The sequence below is a fragment of the Lonchura striata genome, chromosome 35 (genome assembly GCF_050655825.1).
Source record: "Lonchura striata isolate lonStrDom1 chromosome 35, ASM5065582v1, whole genome shotgun sequence".
Lineage (NCBI taxonomy): Eukaryota > Metazoa > Chordata > Aves > Passeriformes > Estrildidae > Lonchura > Lonchura striata.
This window is the reverse complement of record NC_140737.1, coordinates 4,518,277-4,538,775: the sequence shown is the minus strand read 5'-3', so window position 1 is coordinate 4,538,775 and position 20,499 is coordinate 4,518,277. Positions and strand designations below refer to the sequence as shown.

Below are 20,499 nucleotides of genomic sequence, written 5' to 3'. Positions count from 1 at the left end.
GAGGTCAGCGGAGGAGGGTGTGATGATGCTCTCCGTCTTCAGAGAAGAAGAGAAGGCGATTTCTGTTCTTGGACCCCTGGCCTCAGGGGAAAATGGGGGGAACTGTAGTCCCAAAATGAGACACTGGACTGTTGTTCCTGTTGGTCCTTGGCAAAGCATCCTTAAAGGGGCCCTATAAGCAGTCTCTGTCCATGCACGGTGGTGAGAGCACTGTGACATGGAGAGGAGAGTGTCAGACTGGCTTGGTGTGTTTGGGCGGTGCCATGTATGACATGGAAAGACAAGAGGTGGCATCTGTGTTTCCTGGGGGTCTATGGTGCAAGGGAGACTCCTCTCTCCCCTGATGGACTCGGTATTGATTATGTGGAAGGGTGAAGACTTGATTAAGGGTCCAATCGTGTCTCGCTGTGGTTTGTTGGAGGTGGGTGGTGGGAGGAGGAATGTTTTGAAAGGTTTTCATTTCAAATTTTGTGTGTGGTTTTTTTTTCCTCCCTTTTTTTTCCCTTTTATAGTAGTAGTAGTGTAATAAAGTTTTCCCCTTGTTATTAAGTTTGGCCTGCTTTGCTCTGTTCTCAATCGCATTTCACAGCATTCAATTGATAGGTTACATTTTCATGGGGGCACTGGCATTGTGCCAGTGTCAAACCATGACATCGTGTTACTCCTGACAGGAATGGGCTCCCTGCAGTTCGAGCTGTTCTGCAGCCGGTGCTTTTCCGTACCCTGCTTTGCTCTTCAGGTGGCAGATGCCTTGGGCAGGTCACTCCAGACACACGAGAGGGCCAGGGCAGGCCCAATCCCTAAAGCTCTCACAGAGCTGTGCTTGACTCCAAATTATGTAAGCATGAAACGGATTTTAAAGACTTGTCTTGGTTCGACAAGACAGGAATCTGCGAAGGAGGGCTAAAGCCTCCTGTGCAATGGAGAAGGCAAACCCCCTCCCTCTGAATTACTAGGAGTTTTAAATCAAAAGGCTCTCAGGCAAAGATATGGGAATGGGAGTAACAATTCTTTACTAGGAGAAAACTAGACAACAATTTAAAAAGGCAAATGCAATCGGTACAAACAAAACCAGTGAAAAAAGTCCAGAACCTGAGGATTCGGGGTGCCAGTAGCAGTCCTGCTGGGACAATTACTCCCCTTGCAGTGATTGATGAATTGCAGCTGCAGTGGTGATCTTTTGAAGGGTATAGTTTTCCTCTGAAGATCTGGTGGCAGTGGGGCCGGTCTTCCTCTGCGCCGGGGTTGCCTCCAAGCTCCGCCGCCGTCGCCTCAGGGCGCTCCGGCTGCTTCGCTGCGAGTGCCGCCGAAGAGAGCTGCTTCTCTGGCAATCCCCCAAAGTAAAGAGCTGCTTCTCTCGGAGTCCCGCCCAGAGAGCTGCCTCCTCTCCCCAAAAAGCTACCCCTTTAAACAATAATAGAGTGCTTGGCTTCCCCCTCTGGGTGGGACCCCTCACGGTGTTACATTTACCAGCCCTGCATTGAATCAGTCAATGGCCCACTAACAAACCATTACCTCTTAGGAGCAAAACCGGTTCTTGGAAAAGATAACAAAACCTGTCCAACAGGTTTGCCTTCAACAGATGGCAAATAGAATACAAGCTTATCTTACAACCCAGGACAAGACTGTAGCACATCTGCAGATTCAAGGGATAGTAAAGCCAGTGCTGCACTCTGAGAAGTAAGTCCACAGTCTGAGTCGTTGATGTCATTTAACTAATTTGCAGTTCATTGTGATGATGATGCTGATAGTATCATAGAACATTTCCTTTTTTTTTCCCTCCCCCAGATAAAATGGTGCCATTCAGCTTCTGGAGAAAAGAACTCTGAAAGGTGCAGTTTGGCAGTCATGGAGGCAGAGGTGGGGGAGAGACAGATATGCCCTGGAGGGATGCTCTGGTGGGCTCCAGCATTTAAACAAGCTACTTTGATACAAAGACTGGGCCATTTTCAATACTAAATGGCTGCATTAAATGGTTTTCCAAGCCTTATGCTGGCCAGAAAGATTTTAAAGCCCATGGGAGTTTAGCCTCCATGAGAAAGGCAGCATCAGTTCCTGTGCCAGGTGAGACATAGTGTTCAAAAGCTCAGCTTGCGTCTAGAGAAGCCACCAGCCTAATGTAAGCAAGGCCAGAAAGCTTCTCCAGTCCTGCTGAGCGGGTGTGGCAGAGCTGTTGTGTTTTACAGCAGCTCCATGGCAGAGCAGCAGCTGCAGGAGAGGGCTCAGGACAGGCTTGGGGGGAGCGGGGCAGCAGGAAGCTGAGCGAAATCCCCGCTCTATGACTGACGAACTTTGTGCAGAAGCAAACAAAGATGGTGACTTGTAGAGGTTCCTGCTGTGCTCAAAGTTTGCCTCTGAAGACTGAGAGGTGAGCTTGTCAGGAATCCCAGCAAACATCAGGATAAAGGTTTTAGATTAGTTGTTGTGATTAGGCACAAGTGTCCAGTGAGAAAAGAGCCTCTGAAGCAGGCTGTGAGTCATAGGGTGTCTTAGGTTTTAGTAAAGCATAGATCACCAATTAAATACAATTTTAATTTTTATTCTAGAAATGTAAAAATATTCTAAGTTTTTCTGAATTCTAAAACTACTTTGAAAAATATAGAACTGCTGTGGGAAAAGGGACAAAATATTTGGAGAATTCTCTATGAAAAATATTCCTAAATCTTGCAAAACGAAAAATAAAGGCAGTAGCTGCTGGTCTTAGGAGCCCGAAGCCCAGCTGCTGCCTGCCCAGCACTGGCTGTGCCCAGACAAGCAGCTCCGCCAGTGCTGGTGGTAGCAGCCAGGGACCAGAGCTGAAGCCCAAAGATGCTGCTGGAGTCAGAGCATACACTGGCAGGAGGGCTGCACCTCCTGTCCTGGCTGGACACCAGGGCCAGCACCTTTGGGGACAGAGGGTTCTGTTATGGGTGGTGGCAGCATGTCCCCAGCAGTAAGTGGGTAATGCAGCTCTGGAAGGGCTGTTGGAAACTGGCTTGGGGACGGCTGATGACAGGCACAGGTCTCCGTGGCTGAAGTCCTTGTCAGGTCTTGTGAAGCTGCAGAGGCGCTGCTGTGTAGAGAGGAGTGGCTGAGGCCCCAGCTGCCAGTGGCACACAGGGACCCTCGTGCACAGCAGGGCCCAGAGCTGGCAAGGCTCCCCAGCACGGCTGGAGCGGCTGGCACACCTTGGCCCAGCTGCACAGCTGCCCCTCGAGGCCCCGGCGAGCAGGGGATGGCTCTGGGCAGCTCCCTGGCCAGGAGCAGTCCCCGAGCCCCTCTGCCTTCCAGGGGCAATCTTGTCCCCGCTCCTTCTCCTGTCCACCTTGCTGTGCCTCTGCCCTGTGCCCCTGGGGCTGCTCCTGGCCAGGCAGCCTCAGGGGGAGCCAGCACTGGCTGCAGCCCCAGCGGCCCCCCAGGACAAGGCCCAGCAATGAAGAGGCCAAGGAAAGCACTGGGCATCAGCAGAACCCTCAGCAGAGTGCTTTGGACAGCCATGGACTGGCCACAACTCCACTGCAGCCTCACTGTAAATGTTTCCCATCTAGACTTTTAAAAGAAACTGTTTGAGGGAAAAATGATGAAAACACTCACTGTTTTCTCTTCCAGTAACACCAGATTCCAACACAGGGCAATATGAAGATAAGCTCCAAAAACAGCAGACCTGCAATTAACTGTAGCACACAGTGTGTTTCCCAATAGCAACCACTTCTGAGGCTGTTCTGGGCATCGGGAACAGGTGTTGTGGGGCCGGCTGCATCTGTGGGAGCAATGGGGAGCGTGAGCCCACGCTGTGCTGCACTGCTGAGCTGGCAGCACGGTGCATATGGCCAGGATGTTCTCTGTTTGCCCAGAGCTGGGGCCTGCAGGCACCTTGCCGCCCCTTGGCACAGGCTGTGCCTCCCAACACAGCCCAGCAGGCCGGCAGGAGAGTCCGGGGCCAGCGCAGCTGCTTGGGCCGTGGCTGCTTGGAGGGACAGGGGCCAAACCCATCCCTGAGCAGCCCCTGCCAGCCCTGGCCCTCCCTGCCCTGGGACAGCTCCCCCAGCCCCAGGGGACAGAGCCAGGCCCTGTCAGGACCCAGTGCAGCCCCTGCCCAGCCGGGAGCCAGGGCTGGCTCTGGCCCTGGGCTCGCAGCAGGGCTCCCGCTCGGGGCTGCTCCTGTGCCTGGGGCCTCTGGGCACTCAGGGCGGCTGCGGGAGCAGCTGCAGCGGGAGGGACGTTGGTGCAGAGTCCCGATTCCCCGGGGCTGCCAACGAGCTCCAGAGGCCTGGAAGCCCAGGCGCCTCCAGCTTTGGCTGCTGCCGGGCCGTGCAAGGGCAGGGCCTGGGGGAAGAGCTGCTGCCACACAGCCCCGCCGAGGGCTGAGCCTGGCTGAGCCCAGCACAGCAATCACCTCCTGTGCCTGTGCCCGTGCCTGGCATCGCCTTCCTTCCTGCAGCAGAGGCTGGCACTGAGCCACTCCTTCCTCCGGGTTGTACCACCTTCTGGAGAGATGTTTGGTCCATTACTTGGAAAAGGAAGAGAGACAGCTGGATCAGATGGAACCATCCATCATTAAGGGAAGTGGCACCTTCAGGGGGCAAAGGTTTTCAAAGTCATGGTTAAGGATCACAAAAACATCTGGGAATTGGCACTGGGCCAGGGCCCTCCCTCCATCAAGCATCTGCCAGGCCTGAGCAGAAGTCATAAGGGGATGGCCCAGGGTGAGGGCACACACGTGCATGATTCTGTCCTGGCACCTGCAGTGATGCCCCTCTGGCCGAGCTTTGGGCTCTGAGCTGGCAGCTCTCACAGGGGGAAAGGCCTTGACCTACCCTCACCATCTCCCAGAGGCTCCATCCTGAACGTGGGTTGGGAAGCCAGATCACTTTCACTAGCAGGGTTATCTGCAAAGAAAGGCAGGACAGAACATCTCCTATGATGACACTGTAGGAGATCCTCAGGCTGCACCCAAGGCTCAGCCCCAGGGCCCAGCCCTGGGCTCGGCTCCTTCCCTCTCTGCTCCTCTCTGTGGCTGCACAGAGCACACGGAAGGACAAACTGGCATTGCACACAGGAAGAAAACTGACAGCTAAATGCTCCTTCCTCCCACTGACAGTGATCCTGTGGGATCACTCAGGGCTCTAGAAGGGAGCAGGTCAGGGCTTCCCAATCTCAACAACCTTCAGGCTCTTAAGGGAATGGCACATGATTGAGCTCTTGCAAAATGGACATTGATTGTTCCTTCAGGAAGAGAGACATTGAGAGTTTGCCTCCAAAATTCTCCAAGGATTTCAAACTGTCTTGTGCTAGGCCTCCCAGATAAGCCATGTCACGCTCCCAGTCTATACAGAAGCAAAGATCAGAACCATTTCCATGGTGTTCTGGGATCTCCCTCTGCCTTTGGGAAATGGGCACTGCAAGGGGGTCAGGTAAGGCAGAGGGAGCCGGACGTGAATGGCCACGGCCAAAGCTGCACAGGGGCCTGGAGAGCCCTGCACTGGCTCCTGGTCACTCTCCACCCTCTTTGCAGGCCCTGTGCAACATCCCTGGAGGGGTTGCTGAACCTGCCCGGGGCCCATGGTGGTTCTCTGACTCACACAGAGGAAACCCTCACTAATTTCCTGAGGAAATGTGCAGCAGGCAGTGCCACAACTATTCCTTCCTGCCTATCTCTGCTCAGTCAGCTCAGACCGGCCAAGGAACAGTCAGACCCTCTCACACAGGTCAGGGCCTTGGAAAAGAGCTTCTGCCACACAGTCTCAGCAAGGGCTGAGGCCAGCACAGCAATTACCTCCTGTGCCTGTGCCCATGCCTGGAATTTCCTCCCTTCCTTCAGGAAATGCTGCCTTCCATAGAGCGTCTCTGTCCATCCCTTGAGAAAGGAAGAGGCACAGGTGAATCAGATGGAAGCATTCCACATCAGGGGGGTGGAAACTTCAGGAGGCAATCCTTGTCAAAGACATGGATAAGGATCAGGAAAAGGCCCAGGCTCCTTGGGCTGTGACAGGGCTCTCTCTTTTCCAAACCGCCAGCCCTCCTGATCTTCTGGGGACTGGGAAATTGCAGGAGACATCAGGGTGTGCATGGCCCGTGGCGAAGTTGGGGCTCCCTGTCAGCTGGTGCCAAATGCCTTCCTGCAGAGGCTGGGGAGAAGCTGCAGCCAGGCCAGCCTGGGAAACAGCCCTGCAGGGCATGAGAGCAGCAGTGGGGCAGCGAGGCTGCCATGGATCCCTTCCCGCTGTGCCAGGCACGGCCTATCCAGATGTGCAGGGAAAGCCCCCAGCTGCTGAGTCCCAGGGCATGGCCGAGGAAATGCACCCACCTTGTCCTGCCTGAAGCATTTCCTTCAGCATTTGCCTCATGTTTTCGGATGGCTCAAGGGGTTTCTTGCATCCTGTAGCTTTGTTCTTTCCTGTCGGAGGACCTTAGAGCAAAACAATGCCAATTCCCAGGAATGGATCCCACAAAACCAGTGCCCAGCCTGTAGGATCAGCAGGGACACACTACTCACCCCTGCGATGGGAGCTGGGCTTGCGAGCAACATCCACCAAAGGACCCGGGAAAGTCCTCCCGGCAGCCACACCTGTAACTCAACAGCAACAGGAGCTTCTGTCATCTCTGCAGATCTGCACGGGCAGCACTGAGCCGCAGGAGCAGTGAGGGCATGGCCCAGGGTAATGGCACACACGTGCATGATTCTGTCCTGGCACCTACACTGATGCCCCTCTGGCCGAGCTTTGGGCTCTGAGCTGGCAGCTCTCGCAGGGGAAAAGGCCTTGACCTACCCTCAGCATCTCCCAGAGGCTCCATCCTGAACGTGGGTTGGGAAGCCAGATCACTTTCACTAGCAGGGTTATCTGCAAAGAAAGGCAGGACAGAACATCTCCTGTGATGACACTGTAGGAGATCCTCAGGTTGCAGCCAAGGTTCAGCCCCAGGGCCCAGCCCTGGGCTCGGCTCCTTCCCTCTCTGCTCTTCTCTGTGACTGCACAGAGCACACGGAAGGACAAACTGGCATTGCACACAGGAAGAAAACTGACAGCTAAATGCTCCTTCCTCCCACTGACAGTGATTCTGTGGGATCACTCAGGGCTCTAGAAGGGAGCAGGTCAGGGCTTCCCAATCTCAACAACCTTCAGGCTCTTAAGGGAATGGCACATGATTGAGCTCTTGCAAAAATGGACATTGATTGTTCCTTCAGGAAGAGAGACATTGAGAGTTTGCCTCCAAAATTCTCCAAGGATTTCAAACTGTCTTGTGCTAGGCCTCCCAGATAAGCCATGTCACGCTCCCAGTCTATACAGAAGCAAAGATCAGAACCATTTCCATGGTGTGCTGGGATCCCCTTCTGCCTCAGGGAAGGGGCTCTCCAAGGGGGTTGGGGAAGGTCGTGGGAGCCTGATGTGAAAGGATAAGGCTGATGCTGCAGAGGGGTCTTGGGAGCTCTGGGCTGGCTCCTGATCAATCCCCATCCACTTTGCAGGCCCTGTGCAACATCCCTGGAGAGGAAACTGGAGCAGCAGGGGGCCCATGGGGATGTTTCATTTGCACAGAGGAAACTCTCTTTAATCCCTGGGGAAAACTGCAGCAGGCAGTGCTGCAAATATCCCTTCCTAACTCCCTCCCTCCCTCCTGTCCTACCAACTGCCCATCGTCCTTCGGCTGAAACAGCTCCCCTGTCACAACGGGAGATGGCAGAGCTTTTACAGGACACCCTGGAGCCTTGCTCTCCCCCTCTGCCCTTTCCCCACCATGGGCACCCCGTGCAGTCGCTCCCAGGTCTCGGGACGTGTCTCCCACGGAGGGACCCCAGCAGGACTGCTCAGTACCTGAGTGCCCTGAGCATAATAATTCCTCTGGGCTGTGCCGGCCCTGTCTGAGCTGTGCCCGCACTGCCAAGCAGCAGAGAGGGCAGCTCAAGCCTCAGCAGGGCGCAAGCCCAGAGGCACAGCAATTACCTCCTGTGACTGTGCCTGGCAGCAACTCCCTTCCTGCAGCAGAGGCTGCCAATGAGCCACTGCTTCCTCTGGGAAATGCGGCCTTCAGACCAGCTTCTACATCCACTTCTGGAGAAAAGAAAAGACACAGGCGGGGCTGTTCCACGTAGTGGAGTTGGCATCTTCAGGAGGCAATGCTTGTCAAAGGCAAGCATGGTTAAGGATCAGGAAATCTCTATAAAATTTCTGGGTAGGCTACGACCCACTCCCTCCTCCAAAACGCCACCTCTCCTAATCGGCCTTGAGAGTGGGAAATTGCAGAGGAACTCAGGGTGGGCATGGGCTGTGGTGAAGTTGGGCTCCCTGTCTGCTGGTGCCAAATGCCTTCCTGCAGAGGCTGGGGAGAAGCTGCAGCCAGGCCAGCCTGGGAAACAGCCCTGCAGGGCATGAGAGCAGCAGCAGGGCAGTGAGGCTGCCATGGATCCCTTCCCACTGTGCCGGGCACGGCCTGTCCAGATGTGCAGGGAAAGCCCCTTGGCTGCTGAGTCCCAGGGGAAGGGTGAGGGAAATGCACCCACCTTGTCCTGCCTGAAGCATTTCCTTCAGCATTTGCCTCATGTTTTCGGATGGCTCAAGGGGTTTCTTGCGTCCTGTAGCTTTGTTCTTTCCTGTCGGAGGACCTTAGAGCAAAACAATGCCATTTCCCAGGAATGGATCCCACAAAACCAGTGCCCAGCCTGCGGGATTAGCAGGGACTCACTACTCACCCCTGCGATGGGAGCTGGGCTTGTGGGTAGTAATCAGCAAAGGACCCAGGAAAGTCCTCCCGGCAGCCACACCTGTAACTCAACAGCCACAGAAGCTTCTGTCATCTCTGCAGATCAGCACGGGCAGCACTGAGCTGCAGGAGCAGTGAGGGGATGGCCCAGGGCGAGGGCACACACGTGCATGATTCTGTCCTGGCACCTGCAGTGATGCCCCTCTGGCCGAGCTTTGGGCTCTGAGCTGGCAGCTCTCACAGGGGGAAAGGCCTTGATCTACCCTCAGCATCTCCCAGAGGCTCAGTAATGCGTATGGGTGGGGAAGCTCTACCACCTTCACCAACAGGTTCAGCTGCAAAGAAAGGCAGGACAAAACATCTCCTGTGGCAATGTAGGAGATCCTCAGGCTGCACCAAGGCTCAGCCCCAGGGCCCAGCCCTGCGCTCTGCCCCTTCCCTCTCTGCTCTTCTCTGTGGCTGCGCAGAGCACAGGGAAGGACACACTGGCATTTCACATGGGAGGAAGATGAACAGCTAAATGCTCCTTCCTCCCACTGACAGTGATCCTGTGGGATCACTCAGGGCTCCAGAAGGGGAGCAGGGAAAAGTTTTCAGCATTCTTCAACTTTCAACAAAAATGGCATGTGTGAGTTCTTGCCACCTTGATTCTGATTATGCTGTCAGGAAAAAGGGAAATGCAGAACTTGCCTTCAGCATTTTCCAAGATCTTTAACGTGTCATTCACCAGCACTTGCAAATCACTCAAGTCGTGATCCAAATCTAGAGGGAAGCAGAGACCAGACCCATTTCCATTGTGCTGGAATCCCCTTTTGCCTCCGGGAACTGGGCACTGCAAGGGGATCAATAAGGCTGTGGAAGCCAGGTGGCAATGGGCAAGGCCAAAGATGCACAGGGGCCTGGGGATCTCTGGGCTGGCTCCTGGTCACTCTCCACCCTCTTTCCCTGTCCTGTGTAACATCCCTGGAGAGGAAAATGGGGCTGCCCAGGGCCCATGGGGGGGTTCTCTCCCTCCTACAGAGGAAACCCTCCCGAAAGCCCACAGGAAAACCATCCCCAGCGCTTCCCGGGGAGCAGGGAGCGCTGTCCCAGGAAAGGGCAGCCAGGCTGCCGGCTCACCTGCTCCCCGCGCTTGCAGCGGAGCGGTCTGGGCAGCCCTGGCAGGCAGGGCCACGGCCAGGAGGAGCAGGAGGAGGAGGCGCAGAGCAAGGGCCATGGTGCCTTGCCCTGTGCCAGTCCTGCTGCTCTTGCTGCCACCACTGTCCTGAGGCCGCTGTCCCAATGTCAGCACCGCTGCTGCCACCGCCGCTGCTGCCGCAGCAGTTGTGCTCCAGGACTGCCTGCTCGGGCCTTGTGGTGCTGTGCAGCCACGGGGCTCTGGGACCTCTGTGACCTCAGAGCCTGCTGTGACCTCAGCCTGCTGTGACCCAGAGCCCTCTGTGACCTCATGCTCTTAGCTGTACCCCCAGAGTGTACCCCCTTCTGTACAAATGGACTGCCCTGACTGTAAAGGTTTTGCTTCATCCAAGGGCCATTGCTCAGAAAAACCTTCAGGGACACAGGGTTTTGTTTGGGTGGAGGCAGCATCTGCAGAGCAACAAGCTGGTAATGCAGCTGTGACAGGGACATCAGGCATGGGCATGGAGATGGGAAATGAGGGCAGATGTGTCCCTGACTGAGATGTTTGGCCATTCTTGGAATTCTTTGCCCCATTCAGAGGAGCAGTTGCTGAGAGAGGAGGTAGCTGAGGCCCCAGTTGCAGCTGGGACACTGTCCCTGGGTGCCTTTATGATGCTTATATCCCCATTTGTCAGTTCAGCCCAGAAATAAGTTTTGCACCTTTAAAACTGGTTCCAAGAGTGAAGGGGGAGGCAAGAAGAAGCGCAGAGTTTATTGTCAGAAACTGCACTTGCTCCCCCACATCCTTCTCCTGGACTCTGCTGTCTGCAGACAGACAAGACAGCAGGATAGAGCTCTCCTTTGCTTTTTAGTTAGTATTTAGCTAGCTGAGGAAGGGAATTTCTCTGGACTGTGATTTTTCTTTTTTCATGGAACTGTTTAAACCTGCTCTGGACTGAACACCCAGAAGAGCCCCAGCAGCTCACACCTGTGGCCCACCAGGCTGGGCCTGGGCTGCGGCATTTCCAGGGCCAGAGGGACTGATAACAGAATGAGTTTGCAGAGCCACAGCCCACAGAGGGGACTTTCTGAGTTTGTAATTTCTTCTATGTGGCGAGAGGTTTTATTGTTTCATAATGTTCTTTTTTTTTTTTTTTTTCCTGATGGTGAATGCTTTGCCTGTTAAATATAGAGGTTTTTTCCACTTTCTCAAAAAAAATATTTTTCCCAAACTAGCTGGGGGCAGGGCTGCTGTTTTCTCAGGAACCTCTTTGGAGGTCATCTCCCAAATTTGCCCTAAACCAAGATAAAAAGAGGAGCCCTACCTGCACAGCAGGAGATTCCCACTGTGCTCAAAGTTTGCCTCTGAAGATTAAGAGGCGAGCTTGTCAGAAATCCTGGAAAACATCAGGGAAAAGGTTTTACATTAGTTGTTGTGGCTAGGTACAAATCTGCAGTGGGAAAAGAGCCTCTCCAGTAGACTAGGTGCCATGGGTTGTCTCAGTTCTTCCCAGAGTAAATATGACCAATTAAATGTAATTCTAATTTTTACTCTAGAAGTGTAAAAATGTTCTAAGTTTTTCTAAATTTTAAAACTACTTTGAAAATTCTTAAAGTACTATGGAAAAACTGAAGAAATTTTTGGGGTTTTCTTTCTAAAAATTTGTAATTTCTAAAATGAAAAGCAAAGCCAAAACATGGTGTCCCAGGAGCCCCTGCCCAGCCGCTGCCTGCCCACCCCTGGCTGTGCCCAGACTAGCAGCTCCACCAGTGCTGGTGGTAGCACCACCTGAGCTGAAGCCCAAAGATGTTGCTCAAGCCCTTCCCTGGCAGGAGGGGCCTCCCTTCAGTCCTGGCCAGACACCAGGGCCAGCACCTTCGGGGACAGAGGGTCCTGTTCTGGGCGGTGTCACCATGCCCCAGACACAAGCTGATAATGCAGCTGTGGACGAGATCTTGGAACCTGGCTTGGGGATGGCTGATGGCAGGTACAGGTCTCTGCAAGTGAAGATTTTGTCCAATCTTGTGAGGCTGCACAGGTGCTGCTGTGGAGAGAGGAGGTGGCTGAGGCCCCAGCTGCCAGTGGCACACTGGGACCTATTGGTATTACCAATAATGAGGATGGGACATGCCTTGGCTTGTCTGGCCCCTTCGGCTGATCCAAATAGCGGCAACTGTGGCCTTTCACCCCAGAGACACTTTTGGCTAGCTGGATGTTTCAGCTGGGCACAAGGAGACAAATCCAGGCATGCCAGAGCTCCGGTGGCGGCGGGATGGAGCTTCCTCTCATAGAGGGTCCGCTCCCTCAGGATTCTATCTGCTGGAGAAGCTTTTGAAGTGAAAATGAAGGAAAAGAGTCAGTTCTGATGGAGGGTTTTAATCCAGAGCTTTTATTCTGGCCTGCGGGACTCTGAATCCAGCAACTGCTCCAACAGAACTCCCCGACTGAATGGTTGCTTATTGTAAATGCAGGTGAACCCAATGGGAAGAAATGACAATGTCTGACTCAATTCAGAAGGCTGACTGATTTCTTTATTATAATTGTGGCTAATATACATTAATATACTGCTATGTGTAGTAAACATGATTTGCGCCATTCCTTGAATGAAATGTGTAATATTGGATGCTTGTTAGATTATGCTCGTTTGTATTATCCCTGCCTCCACCCTCACAGGCGAGACAGGGTGTATATTGGAAACTGATTTACAAGTAAGAAGGTGCAGCTCAGCCAGGAGATGAGCCATGTCTGGAGAGATACGGGACCCCAGGTGCTGATCATCACCTGAATGACCCAGGATGGATGTCATGGAAATCCTCAGGCACATACATGTGAATGCAGCGCTCCTGTAAATTTCATCAAGGGATTCAACAACTCTGGACACTGAATTGTTCTTCCTCATCACTAAAAAAGAAAATCTTATTAACCTATGGACTCTGAATGGAAGAAAAGACTGATTGCTGAAATCTTGGCCTCAGGCGGAATTTTCCCCATAAAATCTGCTTGTACCAGGATGGAGGTGTGTGGGCATAGGGGAAAAACCTCTCCTGAGGCTAACTCCTTGTTGCACACCCAGGGTCGATACCTGGGCTCGGCACTGTGTTGTTTTGGGTTTTTTCCATGGCTGGCTAGATAGAATTTGACCGCTAATAAAATTATTTTTATTTTTAATTTGGATGAATAAATTTTCATTTATAACAATACCATATAAAAAGGAAGAGACTAAAACTACATACTCCTTTTCCTAACTCTAACACAACTTGTGACCCTCTCTCGAGAGTCCAGACACATGTGGACTGGATTGGATTGGATTGGATTGGATTGGATTGGATTGGATTGGATTGGATTGGATTTGCCATCAGGCTCAAACGATCCTCACCAGAATCCAATCAAGCACTCACTCCAGGTAAACAATTCTCCAAACACATTCCACATAGGAAAAACAAGGAGCAGAAATAGAAATTGTTTTCTCTTTCATTTCTCTCTGTGCACATCTATGAAAAATACTGAGAGGGAGAGAAATGTGCTTGCCACAGTTGCTGTCTCTTTTACCTGGGGGAGGGGAGGAGGGAAGGGGTAAGGGAGCCCAACAACCAGGAACGGGAGAGGAGGTCTCAGGGGACAAAGGACACCTGGATGGTCCAAAGTCCCAAGGGGTAGAGGACATCTTTTGAATCTGCCCAATCACTCAATGCCCTTCTGGAATTCCAGAAGTGACAGACAGTGCTTGGCAGGGGTCAGATTGGGGAAAGGAGGAGTGACTGACACACCTGGGAGGAAATGATCAGGGGAGAAACCCGGGGTTCAGGGTTAAACCATGAAATCACACTGCAACAGGGACCCTCGTGCACACCAGGGCCCAGAGCTGGCAGGGCTCCCCAGCACGGCTGGAGCGGCTGGCACACCTTGGCCCAGCTGCACAGCTGCCCCTTGAGGCCCCTGTTATAAACGAGCACAATAGGCTGTCAAATCCAATTAAAAGGATTTATTAATAGCAGAAAGCGAAAGCAAACCAGCGCGCGCTGGGCGGCAGTCGTTTCAACTACCGCGCCTAGTTCCCCGTTTCCCCCCCACTTATTGGGTTGTCTCTTCCGGATGTGTGACATTCTGGTGACGTTCTGGTGTCTCTTCTGCGCAGGCACACCCTGTTGTTAGGTGGTCGTTTTCTGCCTCTTGGTGGCGCCAGTGGTCTTCTTTAAGGTTGTCTCTGCGACCTGGAAATTTTCTCAAAACAAGAAATGTTATCTCCAGGCATGTTTACATGTTTTGCTAAGCTCTGTAACGGAACTGTCCTTGAAAGATATCTATTCGCTTAGGTGTTTGGGTGCCTAGCAGCAACTTTCTCAAAACAGTTTCAACTCCCTAAAAAAGTTTGTAACGTAATTGTCCTTGAGAGATAGTTACTGGAATGCCTGGCAAAATGAGAACATGTTCAGACAAGTTAAAACTCTATTCTGTGAATGTGAGAGATTCTATATTATGAACAAAAAGGCCTTATTTTTCTAACAATATCCCCCCTTTTTATTTTTAACCCCCTTTTTGTTCATTAAAGCGCTCTAATTCCCTTTTGCTCAATTCTAAATACTCTTCAGTCTCTACTTCGCTAAGTGGCTCATACTTTGGCCTTACTATCATTAAATGTGCAGCTTCTAACCTATTTTTTACTAGTGTAATAAGCTTGCTAAGAATACATGGCCCAAAAGTAAGCATTAGAATTAGTAAAATTACTGGTCCTGCAAGGGTGGATAATAGAGTGGTTAGCCAGGGAGAATAGGTGAACCAGGATTCATACCAACTCTGCTGGGATTCTCTTTTTCGTTGTTCTATTTGTTTGCGTAACTCAGCCATCGTGTCTTTTACAATACCTGTGTGATCTACATAAGCACAACATTCTTCTTGCAAAGCAACACACAGTCCCCCTTGCTGTAAGAATAACAAATCTAATCCCCTTCGGTTTTGGAGGACTACCTCAGAAAGGGATTTTATTGATTTAACTAGTTCACTTATGGCTTTATCTATTCTACTCAGATCTTCATCTACAGATGTGCGCAGAGCTTTCATACCTTGGGTTTGACTTACTAGGGAGGCGACCCCTGTTCCTACTCCTGCTCCTCCTATGCTGAGCAAGATTGCTACTGTTAGTGCTGTAAGTGGTTCCCTTTTAACCAGGTAGTGTTCAGGGGTCCTCTGATGTTCTAATACATATTCTTTTGGGTGGTATACGATTCTGGGGATTATTAGAACTTGAATGCAGAAGTCTGAATTATTAAAGGCTTTTACCGATAGGCAGGGTGTAACTCCAAGTTGTTGACATACCCATTTAGTATTGACTGCTGGCATAAGCCAATCAAAAGGCTTGTCTGTTCTGCTAATGTTCATTGTCGTGTTGCAGAGGTGTCGCATATCTGCTGGAACTTTCCCTACACATCTTCCTTGCCCACTAACCTGGGACAAGGTAATGCCTGAAACATTATCTCCTTCTTTTTTCCAGAGACACTCTTTTGGATTTGTACCATTTATTTCCCTTGCCTCAGATGTAATCCCAATAGCTTCATAAAAGGGTGGATTTATCATATAGCAAAGCCAACATCCTTTAGTTAGGTTAGGATGGGTATGATTCAAAACTCCAAAAGTAGCTTGCATAATTTTCCATAAGGTTGTATACTTCTGCACTAATAGCTGAGGTTCTTGATTACTTTTGTTTATAACATTATCTCTGGTTTTATTACTCTTTTTTAAGTCATTGCTTATTACTGGATTTGGGCCTATAGGGCTAGGGTCATGTGGCGCTATCTCCTTTTTTATTTGAATTAGATTCCCTGGATCATGTCCTTCTATCCAATGCCTAACCCCCCATGTTTTGCCTATTAACCATCCAGAATCGCTTGGTTGAGTGACATTTAGGTAAAGAAAGGTGCAGTTCCCAAGTAAGTTTTTCCCAGTCCAAGGCCACTCTCGTGGTCGTTTACACCCTGCTGGTCCATGTCCTACTTTTAAATATTTGTCTAATCCCCCACCCGGAGCCCACGCTGATGCTATTGTTTCACAGCCCCAATAGGCACAGTAATAATGTTCGGGGTAATTACAGTATTGCTTCCCTGGGTTTGAAGCAGGGCACATATAGAAGCTTGTTAAATTTAACAGTCGCCCGCATTTTAAATTTCGAGTTAGATCACAGATCCCAACTTTGAAGCTTGGTGCTCCAGGTCCCGTTATTGTCTGTAAAATATGACGGGTATCGTGGTCCTCCCATCTGCTTAAGGTCCATTTAAAGGGTTCATGTATATTAACTGTGGCACTCTGAAGGGGAAGCCATACAAACATAAAAACCCATAGGATTGAGTGATACGCACTGCAGGGGAGGATGTTACTTATCATGCTCAGTTTTACATTCCCATTTTCCCCCATTCCGTTGTCACCATTCTCATACTCATGATGATTTACGTTCTTTTTCAAGGTTTGGGAGGGCCCCTCATCCCCACTATCTACCTCTCTGTCTCGCCTGTCAACTTGGTTGCTACAAGTTACAGGGCAAGCCATCTTCTCGACAGCAGAGATATTCTTCAGGGGTGGGATCGTTCCCTCTCTCCCACTTTGATCTCCGGGAGTTCCAATTTTTCGTATTCAACTGTGGAGTGTCGCACCTGAGCCTTTTGACTAATTTGCGACACTTGACCTGGACTATATCCGTGAGGAACGGACCCAGGGGTTCATTGGAATGGTAACAGTGGAATTCAGGGTTTATTCCTTTTATGAAAACCTCCCACCACTCAGGGGATCCTTTAGTCAATTCCCGAGTGGCAACCTTGTAATTTAGTACTTCAGATGTCAATTTGCGCTGCTCCAGCCAGCAGCGTTGACATACACTTCTTGGAGCTCTCCCCTTTCTGCAGTGAGCCCACCACAATCCTTTACAGATTTTGCAGGAAAAACAGGCAAAAGGGTAACAATGACAATCTAACCAGCTACACCTTACTCTAATACTTTGATGTTCAGCATGGCCCTCCCCTTCCCAAGGTCTCTGTTCTTTTTCAAGTCGGATGAACCGATAAAAGGGCTGCTGGGCTGAATCCTCTAGACGTTTACAGTATCCTGGGGGCTTTGTTTCTCCAACTAGTTGTACTTGCAGTCCCCAGTTATCTCCAACCCAAATGTCCCTAGAGCTGATAGAGTTCATGAAAATTATTTGTAAGTCCTTTTTACTGTTAGCTTTAAATCCCCCGGCTTCCCGTCAACTTTCCAGCTCGTTTCCCTGGAAGCTGTATGAAATCGAGTTGGATCCACTGGCCCCTTTATTCTGCTAGCATGAGTCCATCCCTTCTCTGCTGTACGGACTGCGGAGTCAGTGGTGATTAAAACCAGGTATGGTCCGTCCCACTTTGGGGTGATTGAATCTTCTTTCCAGCTCCGGATGAGGACCCAGTCGCCGGGTTGTACCTGGTGTAACACAAGATCTAGGGGTGGTCTTTGGGCCCACATCCCTTTTTCCCATAACTGTTTTTTATATTTCATTAAAATGGTTAAGTATTTATTAATACTTTGATCAGTAATGTTAGGATTGGTTTGAACTTTTTCTAGGGAATAGGGCATCCCATACAGCATTTCAAATGGGGACAGTCCTATATCAGCTCGTGGCTGAGTTCGAACATTTAATAATGCCAACGGCAAACATTTTATCCAGGATAATTTAGTTTCTAGTACTAATTTGGTGAGTTGTTTCTTAATTTCCCCATTCATTCTTTCTACCCTTCCCGAACTCTGTGGATGCCAGGGAGTATGTTGTTCCCATTTTATGCCCAGAGCTTCTGCTAGCATCTGTGTTATTTTTGAAGTGAAATGGGGGCCTTTATCAAAGTCTATCGTCTCTGGGACCCCATATCTAGGTATTATTTCTTCCAGTAAGGCTTTTGTTACTGTCCGAGCTGTCTCTCTGGCAGTGGGGATTACTTCCACATAATGTGTTAAATGATCCACTATAACCAAAAGATATTTTAGTCTCCCTATCTCGGGGAGCTCAGTAAAGTCTACTTGCAGATTCGAAAAGGGCCTCTTTGCCACTGGCCTCCCACCCAGGGGTAGTTTTCTTAGGTTTTTCCTGTTTACCCGTAGACAGGTTGGACAACTTCTAGTAATCCCTTTCGCTAAGTCATGTAGGCCCACTGTCATATAATGAGTGGCAAAGTGATCCACCAGTCCTTGAGCGCCCCAGTGTGTTCTCTGGTGTAATTTACTGAGCATCCGCTGGGCTATGGCTCTGGGTAGAACTTCCCTCCCATCCTTTAACAGCCATTTCCCTGATTCCTCTTTTATTCCTAATTTTGTAAGCTTCTCCTGTTCTTCTATTGTAAATATAAGCTTATCCTGGGTAGTCGACTCAGGGTCCTTTGGGGTATCCACAAGATCCTTCCTAATTCCCTCACTTAAAGTTAGTGTTTTAATAATTGCAGCTTTCTTTGCCTCATAATCTGCCGCATTGTTACCCCTACTCCGGTAATCCATTCCCCGTTGATGCCCTTTTAAATGGACCACTGCTATCCTGGTAGGGCCTCTCAAAGCCCTCAGGAGGGCTATTATTAGTTTCTGATGGATTAAGTCCCTTCCCTGTGAATTCACGAGGCCCCTCTCTTCCCATAACTTCCCAAAAGTGTGCACCACCCCGTATCCATATTTAGAATCTGTATAGATGGTCCCCTCTTTTCCTTTTAATAGTTCCAAGGCTCTTAAGATAGCGTATATCTCGCAGGCTTGGGCTGACCATGTTTTGTCTAGGGGTCCAGATTCGATTACTCTTAAGTCAGGCCCCCCCACTATGGCATATCCTGATTTCCTTTGACCCTCAACTACTCTGGATGATCCATCAACAAACAATTTTTCCCCAGTCTCTAATTCCTCTTCCTCCAGGTCAGGTCTAATTTTGGTTTGTTCTTCTATAGTAATTACACAGTCATGTATCAGTGATTCAGTTTCGGGCTCTCCGAAGAGGAAGGAGGCTGGATTTTGCAATGAGGTGGTTTCTAAAGTGAAATTAGGGGTTTCTAATAGAATCCCCTCATATTTTAGGAGCCTGGCATCAGAGATCCATTTGTCTGCTTTTTGCTGCATCACACTCCGTATGTTATGTGGAGTTAACACCTTCAGAGTGGCATTAAAGGTGATCTTCCTTGCTTCTTCTACTAACTCCGCACAGCCTGCAATTATTTGTAAACAGCCCGGCCATCCCCTGCTTACAGGGTCTAAAATTTTAGACAGATATGCAATAGGTTTCTTTTTCCCCGCCCAGTCCTGGGTAAGTACTCCATAAGTTACCCCATCTGTGATATTAACAAATAAAAAGAAGGGCCTCTTTAAATCTGGGAGGCTTAGGACTGGAGCATGGACCAGAGTTTCTTTTAATTCTTGGAATTTAGATTTTTCCTCCTCTGTCCACTTAAGGTGCCCATCTTGGGTAAGTTTTTGATACAGAAATCTTGCCTTCCCGCTATAGTTCTCAATCCACTGCCTACAATACCCTGTAAGTCCTAATACCTGACGAATTTGTCGTTTATTTTGCGGTAGAGGCAGGGATAGGATTGCTTGTACTCTATCTGGATCAATTCTCTTTTCTCCCTTTTTCAAATAATGTCCCAGGTACCTAACTTCCTCTTCTACAAATTGTAGTTTTGCTTTAGAGACTTTTAATCCTTTCAGTCCCAGGAAATTCAATAGTTTGATACTTTCTTTCCAGACTTTGTCTTCTTCTTTACCTGCTATTAACAAATCATCCACATACTGAACTAGCTTTACCTCTGGGTCTGTTTTATAATCTTGCAAAATTTGTTCCAGGGCTTGCCCGAATAAATTGGGCGATTCCGTAAAGCCTTGAGGAAGTACCGCCCACCTGAGTTGCTGTCGCCTCCCCGTGTCAGGGTCCTCCCATTCAAAGGCAAAATAATCTCGACTGGATTCGTCCAGAGGGCAGGCCCAAAAGGCATCTTTCAGGTCTATTACACTATACCATTCGTTCTCAGGTCCCAGTTTGCTTAAAAGAGTATAGGGATTTGCCACTACTGGGAACCGGGCCACGGTTCGCTTATTAATTTCCCTAAGGTCGTGCACCAGCTGATAGGATCCGTCTGCCTTTTTTACCGGGAGTATAGGGGTGTTAAAAGGCGACATACAAGGTTCTAGCAGTCCTTGGTTTAACAGCCTTTCAACCTCAGGTTTTAACCCTCTCCTCCCTTCTAGTGAAATTGGATACTGTTTTATTCTTACCGGGATCTCGGGATTTCTGATTTTTACTGTAAATGGGGTTATATTTAATTTGCCCACGGTCCCTGGATTATACCACACTTCGGGGTTTATTTTCTCTTCATCTTCTAAACGGAGGGAACAGAGTCTGATCTTTAACTCCTTCTCTACCACCTCAATTTGAACTCCTAATTCAACAATCAAGTCTCTCCCTAACAAATTATAGTCTGCTTCAGGAACTAATAGGAAGTCACCCATCCCCACTTTAGTTCCCGATTCTACCACCACCCCTTTAATAATTTGTACTTCAAAAGGTTCCCCCTTAGCCCCTATTACCGTGGCTGTCTGTTTTGATAAATTACAGCCCTGAGGCAGAAATTGAATAGTAGATCTTTCTGCCCCCATATCGACCAAGAAATCTATTTCCTGGCCCTGGGGACCCACCTTCAATTTTATCAAGGGCTCTTTTTGATGTT

At 50.0% G+C, this 20,499-nt stretch overlaps 1 protein-coding gene and 1 long non-coding RNA gene across 3 annotated transcripts in view; both read right to left on the bottom strand.

Annotated features, from left to right (window-relative positions):
* The window catches only part of LOC146764291 (uncharacterized), a 140,480-nt gene that overhangs the window by 94,126 nt on the left and 25,855 nt on the right, over positions 1–20,499 (bottom strand). The gene's annotated exons all lie outside the window — the stretch shown is intronic.
* LOC146764292 (uncharacterized) lies at positions 2,773–4,955 on the bottom strand. Of its 2 annotated transcripts, XR_014950941.1 has the most exons (4): positions 4,797–4,955; positions 4,376–4,489; positions 3,574–3,739; positions 2,773–3,052 (listed from the first exon to the last, which is right to left on the bottom strand). It is a non-coding gene; the product is annotated as an uncharacterized LOC146764292 (long non-coding RNA). The 2 variants fall into 2 exon arrangements; XR_014950940.1 differs by lacking the exon at positions 4,797–4,955 and having other exon boundaries at positions 4,376–4,785.